General features: G+C 41.8%; 1 protein-coding gene across 4 annotated transcripts in view; it reads right to left on the bottom strand.

Moving 5' to 3' along the window:
* Positions 1-14,663, bottom strand: part of SYNE3 (spectrin repeat containing nuclear envelope family member 3) — a 79,886-nt gene that overhangs the window by 50,711 nt on the left and 14,512 nt on the right. For 2 of the 4 annotated variants that reach the window (XM_085317490.1, XM_085317493.1), the window contains exon 3: positions 8,851-8,927. The exons of 1 other annotated variant lie outside the window; for it this stretch is intronic. The gene's annotated coding sequence lies outside the window, so the exon portion shown is untranslated. Of the gene's footprint in view, positions 1-3,671; positions 3,715-8,850; positions 8,928-14,663 lie in introns of those variants that run through there. One more of the 4 variants, XM_085317492.1, reaches the window with a different exon arrangement.

The raw sequence follows: 14,663 nt of genomic DNA, 5'->3' as shown, positions 1-14,663 counted from the left end.
AGCACACTTTCCACAGCACACGACGTGAGCAGAAGTGTTTTGTAGTTAAAAAGATAACACCTCTGTCCTGAAGAGACTGCAGGCTACACATCTGGAAGGGTTCAGCAGTGAAGGCAGCGCACTGGTACATAGTTAGGAAGCGGCGGAGGGAAGAAGGGACAATCACAGAGCGCAGCTGCGTTTCTAGTGCCCTGTGCAAGCTGTGGTAGTTCTAATGCACATCTCCCCGCCTCGAGCCAGAAATGCTCAARAAAGAGAGGAGGCAGCCTCAACCAGGGGCCTGCAAAAATGCTGGGGCTCAGAAGAGTGTCTCACACTAGAGAGGCGAATTCTTTGCACCAGACCTCAGGCTGCCGGTGGGACGTCCTGAGCCACAAGTGTATTAGCCTGGCAATTCCCTGGGGAGCTGATGCAAGAGACAGGCASCTGCAGGCAAGGATTCGTGTCAGAGGGACCACTTGCCTTTTGCAGGACCCTGTGTCCAGGAGAAGCCTACGATCCTGACTGGGTGCTCACAGCTAGGGAACGGACGTCAATCTGTCTGCAAGTCTGCAGCCTCTCTTCTTCCTAAACAGCTTCCACATTTGGATCTGAGGGGTTTTGTGCACACATTTTTTTCCTTAAGAAAGCAGTGTTAACTCTTATTTGACCATGAGTTCTGCACTATTCTGTACCTGACAGACTCTGCCTCTGAGTGAGCAACTGTGCCCAGCTGAGCTGTAGGAGCACTTGGCATGCAGCTTTTAAACTAGTAAACCTTGTTAGCCAAATACTTATTAGAAATAAGTATTAGAAATAAGGTCACTTACAAGTACTATGCAAATATATAAATATATACTAGGATCTCAGTATCTTTCTCCTCTTTAGAAAAACACCCTAAAGGCCAACTCCCCAAACTGTAACATTTCTCAGATCTGTCTGAACATCATTATCAGATGATGCTGACGAGCTACTTAAATGTGGAAAGAGTGACACCTGAAAAGAATTGACAAGTAATTAGGACAATCCTAATTCTAAATGCTGAACTTGTTGATTAAAGTAAGTGTGTAACATTCCTAGGATTAAATGTGATTAATAGGATTAATATGGGATTGTGGAAAAATCAGCATTTTTTTTTGCACCAAACAAGAAGATTTGTTTATATATATATATAAAAACAATCACCACAAGAGCTAAAGCCCTGAAATGTTYTCAAAAACATATACCAGGGTAAGTAAAGCTACACCTAAACAGGCAGCCATTCAAACATAATTTAAAGTAATATTTGCACTAAGCTGATAATACCAAGCTTTATATTGCAAAATGGTACTGGTTTGTGTTCAAACAAACTAACTCTGGGGGAAACATGAACTGCCTATGTCCCAAACACAATAAATTATTGGAACTGGCAGCAACCTTATCCCCAAGCTCTTTTTTTCCACAGAAAGCAAGCAGACCACTGCAAACCAGAAACTTCATCTAAATTAGTTTTGAATGGTTGAGAGCATTTCTGGAATTGAATAAAATAAAGTGCTTTCCCATGACTCATTTCTGCCTGAACTTTTGCAGTTTCCGTATCTTTGTCACCCACCCACTGCGTGTACTCGCTAGGCACTGTGGGTCAATAACCAAGAAGGCATCTGCTTTCAATTGCGAAGACCACTCCTACCAGCCGTTGGAGTTGGAGYATATTTTCGATTCTGTAAAGAGCACCTCAATAACTTAAGTGCTGCGTGTAACCAGGATCCTACAGCAACATGACGAAACAGACTCTTTTTAGTAGTCTTTTTAGCATGCTTGAAGGCTGAAGTCCTATAGTTTATAAACCTAAAGGTGATTTGAACCTACTCCTACTGAAGTTGCTCGTAGTTTTGTCTCTGATTAAAGTGGCAGGACTCAGCCTTAAGCCGTGTTTGTCAGCAGTCCACTTCCAGTGAGAATGATCAGGGAGTTATTTAAAGCTGGGCTCACAGATAATTACTGCGCTCAKCAGTAAGAGTAAAGCCGATGCTTATTCATCTCACTCTTACATCATCCAATTTTAATCACCTTTTAGAAATAGAATGTTAGAATAAACCAAGGCCCCCYTTCTCCCCCCTGTGGACATCTGAAAAGATTAGGAGGCTCAGATCTATTTAGATTCCAATGTGAGCTCAATTCCTACTTCCTCTTGCCAACCTTGAAAGTCCCATTCCGACTCCCACAGGATGCATCTCGGGAGCTGCCAGYGCTCAGAGAGCTAAGGCAGAGGCACCATCAGAGCAATGGTGATTTACATCAGCTGAGGATCTGCYGAGCATCTGATTTACATCAGACTCACACTGACACCTGGGACAAACACATTTGCTGAGTAACATGTCAGAGGTCTAATGATACTGAAGCATTTAGAGTAAGTAAAAGGAGTAAAGATAGTATACATTTTTATAAAGCAAGTAGTAAACAATTCTTCCATTGGGAGTAGTATGTATTTACATCATGGCAAACACTTAGCTTTGATCTCAAAAAAATACCCATCTTTTTCCTCGGTAATCTCCAAGAAAAACATTAAAGTCTTCAGAATAAAAATGTGTCCATTTTTTTAAGGATACCACAAACACTTGTTATATTTTAAAGACATTTCATGTCACAAATTTTCCAGCACTCTTTCTACTTTGAATTAATAGTTCAGAGCTTAGCAGGCACCTAGCTAAAGGYTGGATCAGAAAACAGGTAAAGCAAGTTATCACCTTTCTGGATAAAAATGCAACAGGCTCTGTGGTAGGGCACTACTGCCAAACTGCAGCACAACAAAGCCTGCAATGATCAGATGTTTACTGCAAAGTGCTCAATATGCACAACGCGAGAAACAAAGCTACGTGCAAATTATACTCCCTATTTAAAAATAAATTTGCATTTCTTTAGTCTCTTTTTAACTTCCTGTGTACACCTAGATCATGCTTCTATAGTGGTATATGGGATTTTAAAACCACACTACTTAACAAACTCTAGGGAAACAATCCCAGCAGTCCCAGTTCAGTGAGTATTTTGGAGCTGTAAAAACCAGTATCATGTCTTGAGCTTTAGCAACCCTCCCAGACCCCAAAAGACACTCTCCGTATTACCTTCCCTGGCTGCCCCTTATCTCTAACCCTCTGCCTTGCAGTCAGTGGTGAGCACCATAGCAGGGATATTTTCAGGGCTTCTTCCCCGTCTTACATCAGGGAGACAACCCCCAGCCTGGTTCCATGCAACAATACATTCTGCTGCTCAAAACCAAGTTTATCAGGCCTCAATTCATCAGAGAGCGTCCATGTCCTCAGGCCCTCCCAACCTAAACATGCTTGCTGCYACCGCCCTGCGGCACTTCCACCAAGCAGCGGATGACACATGGGGCTTCTCCAGAGACAAGCACGCGAACTGGCTGATCTTCACGCACGTCACGAGCAGCCAGCCGGGTGCTGCCGGGTGCTCAACCATTGCCCTCCCCCAGAAAAGCAATTATTTCTATCTCCTTCTCATTTATAATTCAGCTCCACGAGATTTAGAGGAAACAAAATGCTTCTAGCTCCCTAGCAAATTTCATTGACAGTAGAGTTCAAAAAGTTAGTAGTAGCAAAAAAAAAGAGAGACAAACAGAGGCACGCAGCATGGCCACGACAACCTCATTTCRTTTCATTAAGGAACCAAATCAGCAAATCCTGCAGAAACCTTACCAAGATCTGGGGGATTCCGGAAAAAAGAGACCGGTAAAAGTCTGTGGCGATTTCATCAATGCTGCCCCGCGGGACCCACAGGCACAGTCCGAGCCGCCTGTGCTGGGTGGCGTTACGCCGCTCGGCGCGGCTCGCGCTAGTCCGGCGGGAGGAGAAACCGACGGGTTCCTTCTCAGTCGTGTCAGACGTAGAACAGGATTTCCTCTCTGCCTCCTGCCGCAGGGTAGGGGCAAGAGAGAGGAAGGCAATCGCAAGAGCAGTCAGACTGGAGGGAAAAAACCCAACAACAACAGCAAAAAACCACCAGCATGGCATGCTGCCTCTGTTTGGAAGGTGAGTAAGATTTAAATAGCAGTAATCCCCAGAAACTATCTAGAGTTCAGGTCATGAAATAACAAGCTGGTTAATTCCTGTAAGGATTAATGCTTGAAATTATTATGCCCGGCAGATGTTTGCTGAACAGGAATTAGTCCAGAATACTCAGCCTGAAAAGCAGCAAAAAGCAAAAGTGCAGCTACATTCCACAGCTGAGATTTTCAGAAATTGCTGGCTCAAACTTTAACACAAATATAACTTTCCTTGTGTCCAATCTATCTACCACTTTTTTTTTAAGCTCTCAGCTCCCTAGCAAGAGATTTCCTTCCTAGACTGACACACTAATCTAGATTCTGCTCTCAGTTATAACTGTGCAATGGGAAGAAGAGCTCAGCTGATATTTTCAAGCAATGCTAGTGTTGGCACAATTTGGCTGAAAGATATGCACTTTTTAGACATTAGCCGTCTCTCATAATTGAGTGCATGATGATTTCACTGCTTCACAACTCTCTGAAACTACTGGAAAATATAAAGCAGCATTTTCCCTCAACTAATGATTCCTCTGGGGGCTCTTGCTGCTAGACTTGCAATGAAGTGGTTTTATCTACCAACCCACTGCCACCTACATCATCTTAATAGTGTAAATCTAGTTAATATACTCCAGGGCCAAACCAGATCCCACTTGCACTCCAGCTAGTATAAATCCACAATTAGCTCATAGGGCCAAAAACACCCCCTCCAGTTTCACAGTTTCTCTGTATCACAATTTGTACTACACTAAGCAGTATTTCTAGGATTACAGTAAATGTAAGTAGGAAAGGTGAAGAAATCACAGTGAAAGGAAGTGGGAAAAAAAGGTGAAAATTCTCATTTCAGACTAGGGGTCAACAGGTGTGAACAGGGATCAAACTTTGACAATCTCCATCCATTTTGGTGATGGAAACAGACAACACAGGAAGGCAACRTGAAGAAAAGCTGAAGAGAGACGGGATTAAAATTCTAAGTGAAAGAAGAGGAAAGGGACAGAAACTGTGCTTCAGGCTAACCCAGTGGAGCTGCTAATATAGCATATTTACTGAAGACCAGTAGTCCAAGCTATGTTGTGACACCCACTTGCAATAGTGATCCCAACACAGCCAACAGAGCACAGAGATTTGCCAATTACGGTAAAAACAATCARGGGACAGAAATAGAGGAATATCTTAGGAGTTAGCAACACTGTCAGTGCACTCCAAGGAGGTAGCTGATCTACCCGCTGTTTTGGAAAGGTCTTGTTAGCCTTTTGCTGACTTGCATGATCCCTAGAAATCCTAAGAACATCTCAAAACACTTCCGTCTGCAGAYTGAAATACGTGATGCCTGGAGAAATGTGAAGAGTAGGTCAGTTTATCTGAAAGTTATTGGGATTGTGTTGCTGTTTGAGAGGCAGGACTTAAAACGCCTGTAAGTGAACCTCTTCACATGCTTTTTCCCTACCCTCCTTCTGCTGTGTTAAATCCCATAGCTACTATAAATTTACCATAACCTTGTAAAAACTTAACTAATACTACAAATACTAAGGAAGCAAAACATGTATGGTTAAAATCAGCAATATACAATCACTTCTAAGTGCAGTAAGCAGCAGTCTCTTTGGATGACTTACCTAGAAAGCAATGGGGCCTAGCAGCTACCCTGGTGTGCACAGACAGCCACAACCCAGAATGAGCAATGAAAGAATCAAAAACCAGTCATAAATCTGGCAATTCCCCATAAAACTTTCAGAAAAGTTGGTATCAGAACATAATACTTTTAAAATATATAAATTCCAAATCACCACATTGAGCACAATTCCATTCCAATCCAATCTGATTTTAAATTTTGTCYATATTTTAAAAAAGAAACTGTAGTTTCAGTAAAACACAGAATGCTCCCACAGCACCTGACCTGCCTTTCCCTCCCATACGAAGGATGCTATGTTCAGGTTCAGTGAGGGATGGAGTAGTATTTTTCCTACCCCTTAGACCCACCATCATTACTTTTGTGTTAGAAATATGTATTGAAACAGCATTCTTCGTAGCCAGATAACTCTATGTTCAAATACGGATTCAACTACATCTCCAAGGAAAATAGTTGGATGATCTTACATTAGCTAACAGTCCATCTYAGATTAGCTGACTGTCTACGCGCATTGCAAGGGAAACACATTTCTGCAGACCTAGTGCAGCCAATTGCGTTAAAGGATACGTTGGCCCACTGATTAACCTACTCAAATGATACTCTGGACAGACTGGCCTCATTACGCAGTAGTCATCTGCAACCTTGAACAGGCAGTAGTGTACCAGGAGCAAGTCCCATAACTGTTTAGGAGACAGAAGTTGTCCTTGTCCCACCAGTATGGTCACAAGAATTATGAAGTGTCAGAGCTCTAACAAAGAGCCACAAAACCTCAGAAGGATGAAACAGAGCAGCAGAGTAACTGTATAAACGGTTTCTTTCAAGAAAAAAAAACATGGCTGTGTTATGTATCTTTCTACTCCACAGAGTCCCAGCTACGAACCAGCACTCCTCCATGCTGCAGGTGGCAYGTGCAGGGCAACGATGGCATCTCCACCTCGCAGAGGTTACTACACGAGCAGAAGAGAAGATGGATGCAGACAGAGGGGGAAACACACAGAAGCAACAAGGCAGTATCAGTCAGCACGAAAAGCCACAGCCAGAASAGCAGCAGGCTAACCACTGTCAAATTTCCACAGACTCTGCAGCAAAAGAGTTTTGAGGCATTTGAGAGATTGTAATAGCATGGATCTGGGAATGTTGACATGTGAGGACAAGAATGARGGAAAAAGTGTGAAAGTTCAGTGTTCAGGTGAAAATCAATCAAGTATTAGTGAAGACTGGCACCGCAGGCTGGCCAGAAATAGAAGGTAGTCTCTCACGAACCAGATGCAGATGTATGGGAATCAAAATTTCCATCTTATGGAGAAGTTCATATTTCTAAGTATATTTTCATTCTGAATTGGAGCAACGTTAATAGGTAAGAGCTCTCCACATAGCTGACACTCTCTAAAGAGCCTGCTGTGAAAGGACTTTTCTGAAAAGGAACACCCATACCAAACATTCAAGCTGTTGTCCTATGTACTGGGCTTAGAGTCACTGTGGCAGGACTGGCAAAGACAGGTGCCAAGTTCTAAGTCTCCTTCTGTACAATTTCACTCTGTGCAAAGAATGAATCATTAGGCAGAGCAGGGATGCAAACCCTAGTGTCTCACCTCCAAGCTGAGCACCTGAAAGGTCAGGCTAAGTCAGTCATTATGCTACAATAAAAGCAGTATTCTGAATTTATCTCTTGGCAAGAAAAAAAAAACATTCAAAAATGTCTAAGTTGATTTGGACAAAACTGAAAAAAAAGAGGGTCAGCTGTTGGCTTTATTGCTTAACTGAAAAATCATCTATCTGCCAATTAAGGTGTACAGCTGTTAGTGGCAGTTGCACAAATACCATGGTGATGGACAACATGGGAAGGGACACTGTACAAAATACAATTATAAAGTGGAGCACTGAAGAAGCCTCCACACTGGCAGGGTTTTAGGAAAAATAAAAGGAGGGCTGTGACATTTAAAGCATTGGGATTAAAAGTGTTCATGTATTTATTTACAAAAATGGCTTTTAAAACACCTTCAGCTCTTTCATTAGATAGCAAATGCTACTGCACTCTGCAGCCTTGCTGACAGCCCTGCTCCATAATTAGGATTCTCACAACAAGCAATAGCTAGCCAAGTAAACAAGCTTCTAAAAGAAGCATCGGAAGAAGAGCTGATTTTGCAAACAGACAGAAGAYGGTTTTACACCTCATCCATGGCATCAGAGAAGGTACGAGGTGTTTGCAGGTGAAATGAATGCGGGCAGCGAACTGTGGGCCGATGAAGAGGTGACAAAAGCTGGCCATACTGGGGGCAGGCAGGAACGGTGCAGATGTGACAGCACGGCACAAGCCAGTGTGCAGGCAGCCTGCCAGGCTACGCCAGCGATGGGCTCCTCCTGCCCTGCCTCCCTGCAATAGCTCTTCTTGATACTTTACCCTCATTCTCTTTCTACATTGTTCTTCATCTCCTTAATCATTAACTTAACATTTCCAGGCTGATACATAAGCTTTTTTTAGGGCAGGAAATTATCATTTTAAGTTCTTCACAACAGGGCCATTTTTATGATAAGAACCTTCAGTATTGGGCCAAGAGTTTTGCTGCAGTGGCACTGCCTTCCAACTACAGTTCTGCAAAGCAGAAACAGYTGTCCCTGGAGCCAGGTTTTAAAAGTCAAAAAATCTGGGTAAAGCGATTAAAATCACTTTAAAAAAATTAACCAGGGGAACAAAGACACAAGGGATAGGGGAGAAATTCTACAACAGAGGAATTTGAAGCCTTTATGCTAAAAAAACAAATCAAAACAAAACAAAACAAAAAATAACAACAACAAAAAAAACACTTTAAGGTTGGCGATGTGTTCTGTAGACTAGTGTCTCCATACCAGCAGTATGCACTCATTGATAGAAMAACTAATTCAGTCTTTAGGCCTATAATCTGAGAATATAAAGGCAAATCCCAGGTTTAGGTGAAGCCGATGGCAATACTGTCATAGAGCCAATACTTCTCCCACGACTCCTACTGACTTACAAGACAAAGTAACAAGAACATTTTTCCTTGGGTGCTCTCTTTAGCTGGAGATCTAAATAAAGATGAAAGCTTCTCTGCTGTTTACCGAGCTAGCATTATTTACATGCATTATTACATACTTTACACACAAAACCYGTGCTGAGCCCGCTGTGTTTCACCACTACAGCTATACAACTTTCTTGCCAACTTGCATAAAGAATGTCACCTATACTTACCAACCATGTCATCTGCCATTCATATAACCRCTACTGCATTCCCACAAGGAGTCAAAAGCAGTCAAGCAGTGAGACTTCTGCATTAAGAAAAAAAAATCAATCATTTAAGTTAAAGAAAATGTATTGCTTGAAGAAGAACTGTCAGCACTAAAGATTGGCTTATTTACTCATATAATCTTCAAGGCATGGGCAAATTTCCTCACGTGGCCCTGCCTTTCCATCTAAGTGACTTGAAACCACAGCAGGTACATCAGTGACTGTATACTTCCCATTCTCAGCTTCCTTGACCTTTTTCAGGCTATACTGACTACAAGGTACAAAGTCTGGACAGASACAAGCTATTACATCTCTTAAACTATTCCTCACTTAGGCATAACACATGTTTTCCCTATAGAATTGCCTCATTAAAACAGTAAAATGATAAAAMCATGCAATAGTTTAAATCAGTTATCACTGTTACGCAAGGCTAAGAGAAAATATAGCCAAAAATAATCCTTACATCCTTTTTTTCCTCCCACAATTTCATTTCTTCTTGTTGTTTTATCAGTCTAGCTGAGTAAGTGCGTGCAATAGTCTCATAGGGTAAAAACTCTAATCTYGCTGGTTCTTAAGTAAATCTGAATACCCAGATCGAGTACGGGCTGTTTACTCTGTTCTGCCCATGACACCCTCAGCCTAGTGACTCAGCACAGGTGCCGCACACAATGAGTGTCCCCTGTGAGGGGAGATGTCAGWGTCCTGGATCACACGTGGAGATACTGCTGCCCTAAGTAGGGCCTCTGACTACAAGTGCCAGACTCAAAGATCCATTAAGCACCCAAAATCATTGGTGACATTTTAAATCTTTGACTACRCACACTCATGCAACATCATGCAGGAAACCTGTGGCCCAGAACCCAGCTCTTCTGAATCACAGTCTAACACATTAGGAGAAGTATGGCCATGTACTCAACCACATCCAACTCACACGTTGTTCAGGAGGCATGAAAAAAAGCCTTGATGAGCATGCTTTTTGCTCAGCAAAACTATGTGAACACTTCAGGAGAATTCCAGCCTGGATCAAATCAGTACTCACAGGTACAATTGCTCTCGAAAATCAAGTATTTTCGAGATGTTTTGAAGAACATCTCTCACTACATCAAAGATAATTTCCTGAATCTTCTGTTATTTAGTCCCACAAGATGACATTCAATGAGATTACAAGGTGCTATTACTCTTCGGTAGTGGAAAGAACATGTCTTGGGGAGGAAGCCTGCAATATGGGCTGCTGGTTGGACTTCTCTTGCTGTTCCCAACCCTGTCAATGAATTTCTGTCACCTGGGCAAGCAACACAACATCACATGCCTTAGTTTGTTCAGTTACCCTACAGATTTAGTAATACTCACCTACTGCTCAAGGGAGCCCAGAGGCTTTTGTGGGTCTAATTGCCTTCCTACTAAAGCCAGTGGATACTTTTTATTGTTAGCCACAGGGRGAACAGCATGTGGCCTTAAATAAAATATTTCTAGGATTCACTCATGATAGGCACTATGTGACTAACTCCCCAACTATATGACTAACTCCCRCAGGACAAGTATCTCACATGGGCCTTGCATTTATCATGTGCTCCCAAGTATTACTGAACAGACTTTCTGCATAGCACAACTGTAACAAGTTACTTCACGTTTTTAATACCATTACACAAATCAACCATGAACAAAACAAAATAAGCAATCCATAGCTTGATATCTGAATTCCAGGTAAATTATAATCTCACRGTTGTCCTTAAATCTTGTTATCTCATTTACTTTATTCCAGTATGTTATTTCACGCTACATTATCTGTTCAGTGAGATCCAAAAGCTGATTGCCACTTAATCCTCAGCCTAAAGTCAAAGCAGAAATTCCCTTGAAATCCCATGATATAAAGGACTTCATATCATGCCCATGTGTTCTGTTTAACTGTAATATCGAAGAGATACTAGCAGCGACAGAGACATAAAACGTCCATTCTGCTAAAGGAAGTAGGCGAGTCAGCAAGAATCCCAGGGGAAACAAACAAGCCCACACCTCCTCTAAAATCACTGCATTTTTTCCAGGTAATTCATTAAGCTGTGCACTCAGAACAGGCTGTCAAAGATTGCTTATTAACCCAACATATGCTAAGTGTCAATGAGAATGCTCTTCTCTATCAAAGAGATTTAGCATCTTTATCTTGACATTGAGGTGGGGCTATTTAAGATAGCAGCTATTAAATACCCAGAACTCAAAACTCAATGAGTCATTTTTGTTGTAATACAGGCAATATCATCCTATGATTCAATCATTAGCAATGTAGGCACATAATCTGACAAGCAATGGTTTCCTTCACTTTAAGTCCACGAATCAGGGAAGCCAAGAACAAGGCCTAACAGACTGTGGGCTTACTGTGTGCCCTGGCTTCATCCAGCTGCAATTAAGCATCTTCCAGAGACATCAACTCTTGTAGAAGGCAATGACTTACTTAGAGCTTCATCTCTGGAGAAGAGTGATTATGTAAGGATCTTCACTTTCATTTAAAAAGACCTTTCTTTGTAGCTCTGTCGGAAAGAAATGCTTATGCCCTAAATATTCAAGCACTAGAGAGCAAAAAAAGAACAGTAAATTTTCAAATAAAAGAGAATTACATTTCAGCTGATGTTGAAAATACTGCAGTTGGTCATGTCAGAATTTTAATAAGAAAATTCTACCTTTTTAGGTACATACGGTAATATCAGATACAGGTAATGCAATCACCTTTCAGTCCAAAACTTCTATGAAATTCAGGGATGTCTCGTATGAGGTCTACCACTAACGAGGCCATGAACACCGGCTCTCTATTTTTAGATCTCACAGAAYTGTAGTCAAATCAAGCCTGACAAAACAGAAACACTACTGACCATCAGTGAATATCACCGTAAGAGAGGTGTTCCCTGAGGACCTATGCCAAGATAATAAAACATTCCAAAACCGACACTCCGCAGACCTGTAGAGCAGGGCAGATGGAGGCTTTAGGCCAGACTCACAGAGGTATTTAGGAACCTGGCTTTTACTTCTGTGGATCTCAGGTGACTAAATACCTTTGCCTTCCTGTTTTTGTGCCAAATAAGGAACTCCTTTGCCAATCACACCCACTGTCAACATCCCTGGAGCTCAAGAATATTTCCTGTTACCACATGGCTTCTTCCTTTTAGATGATCAAATCACTAGATTTCAAGCTGAGCTCATGATCCTTAAGTGGACATGTATGATGCAGTTTTAAGGGAACTCTTTCTAAGGATGCCATTGCACCTGCAAGAACCTCAGTGTATTCAGTGTACCTCACTGTACTGTATCTACCTCAGAGCAAATTTCCAGGACAGGTCATAGCCTCTTACAGCAGACAGGGCCTAACAGTTAGAAAAGCCAATATTGTGTCATTGCTACAAACGATCCAGGATTTGCCCTGTCAGCCAGATCAAGGAATGTATCATTCTGAGTTAAGATGAATAACGATCAGTTTTGCCTCATTTCCTATGGGAATTATGCTTATCACCTTCAGTAAGTTTTGAAACTGTTGGCTAATTTTTGACAAAATAAATTACAGCTAAAGAAGCTATTGAGATGACAGTCCTTCTTGTACTTGATGTGCTGGTGCAAACGTGTGCCTGGCAGAGCAAAGACAGGAGGAGCTGTGCCCTGGGGATGCAGCCATGTGAAAACAAAGAGCTTTGTGACTAGCACAACTCAGGAAATCAGATTTCCTACAGAACTGTGCCTCTTGGTTGATTARATGTTTACACTGAACTATATTAAGATTTTCTGTTTCCATGTTCAAAATGCAATGTATCAAATCAGTCACATGTGTCCTCCTCAAAACTTTCAGGGAGATGCCAGATCAGAGGAATTTACCCAGAAAATCCTTTTCCTTTTTTTCCATATGGAAGCAGTCACATCTGAAAGTATCATTCAGTCATTGGATTAAAAAGCCATTGGAGAAAACTGACAAATATCTAACCCTAGACTTACATTTTCCTGTTGCTCTATTTTTACAAAACTTACAAGAACTTAATTCCCCTTATATCACATTTGGTTTAAACTGGGAAAGCGAAACAAACTATTATTTAAGGAACAGATACCAAGGTGCATGTGCATACACGTATTAAGAGATAGCAAAGACCTCGTTTTCAACAGAAACTGTGTGGTTCTGATGGAGGCCAGTTATCTTTTATGATGCTTTGAAGGTTTGGAGCATCACCCCAGGCAGTGGTGTTGCACTTTAAAGTCGTGCAGGTGCAACTACTGCTCTTAGGACCTAGGACCGATGATCCACAAGTGTACAGAGAGGTGCTGAGGATTATTCAGGAGTCACGGAGAACTGAACATGGGGCACAGGAAAATGGCTTACACCACAGGAAGGGTAGAGATCCTTTTCACTGAAGGACAGCACATGAAGGCCACACGAAGGAAATGCACAAAAAAAAAGAAGGGACTTGAAAGCGTGGTAAAAGCCTTGGCCGGGGTATTAGGGAAAGGGGGAGAACTGAAACAAATGACTGAAGAGGTGGAATTAACAGAAGAAGGGATAAAAGTAAGAGAGCCAAGCACTGCAGTAACTCCTCCTGAAAGGCAGCAAATTCTGTCTCTGCTGGGAATCTGAGAGGACTCAAAGTGCGATCCATGAAGAACAAGAAAACAGCACGGGGCATGGAGCAAAGCTGTTTTTACTGACAGCCCATCTTTGCCAGACTGTGCTTCCTGACAGCTAGCTTGCAGGGAACAATGCGAGTTCCAGTGACTCACTAAAAAAAAGTTTCCCTCTTGTAGAAATAAAAGTCGCAATGGGGCTGCAGTGAGTTACGTTTCCTTGAGATGCAGCTGGCTCACACGCTCGGCAGCCACAGAGACTGTGCCAAGCTGGCGTGCATTTCAGCTACGCACAGTTCCGAGATGCTAAAAAAAAAGGAAAACATTTGAAAAGCAACCAATCAGCTTTTAAAGTTTTGTGGCATTTTTTAAATTTCTTCTCTAGAAAACAACGACTGTGTGCAAAGGTTTTCAAATAGCATGCAGAATGCCAAGGGCTTAAAGCAACAACAAGAAGTAGCAGCAAAGAGCTAGCAAGAGTAGCTTAATGATACTATTTTTCATTAATGCTATAAGATGACAAGGCTTACATTTAAGGCAAAGAAGACAACATATCCTGCCTTAAGGAACCTGCAAAAGAAAGCACAGTCTCACAACCCTGATTCATGCATAAAATGATTAATTTTTAAAAATCATTCATGCAGACTTCAGTATCATCACCTATTTGAGTACAAGCTATCTGCAAGAATAAGGACTTTCTGGACAAGGACCTAAACTAATGCAGCTCATAAAAATAAGCATTTGGAAATAGAAGAGATAGCGGAAATTAGTGTATGAGAAAATAGCRCCTTACTACATATTGGAATGTGGCTGTTTATATATGAAAGTTGAGCAGATTCTAGGAAACAACCGTTAATGACTCTTCTTGCAGAAAACCAGGKAACCCTTCAAATTTGTTTGGAAAAAAGAAGGGAGACAAGGTCAGACCTGCTGAAGGGGAATCACAGCCGAGCTGGGTTAATGGATTTGAAGGGGAGAGAGGACAGAATGGAGAAGAGAAACAAGGATCTCGCAAACCGCGTTAGACTTCTGGCAGCGCGGACCAAGACCGAAAGAAAACCGACAATAAAGATGAGCAATCAGATTTGGCAAGAGCCCCACATCTGGGAAAGAAAAGTTGCAGAATGCTGCTGCACACTTCTAACAGGCTGCTACTCATTCAGAGATGCGTTTTTAAAAAAAAAAAAAAA

This window comes from Rhea americana, unplaced genomic scaffold (genome assembly GCF_003343005.1).
Source record: "Rhea americana isolate MKP2758 unplaced genomic scaffold, rheAme1 scaffold_5, whole genome shotgun sequence".
Lineage (NCBI taxonomy): Eukaryota > Metazoa > Chordata > Aves > Rheiformes > Rheidae > Rhea > Rhea americana.
This window is presented reverse-complemented; position numbering and strand designations above follow the sequence as displayed.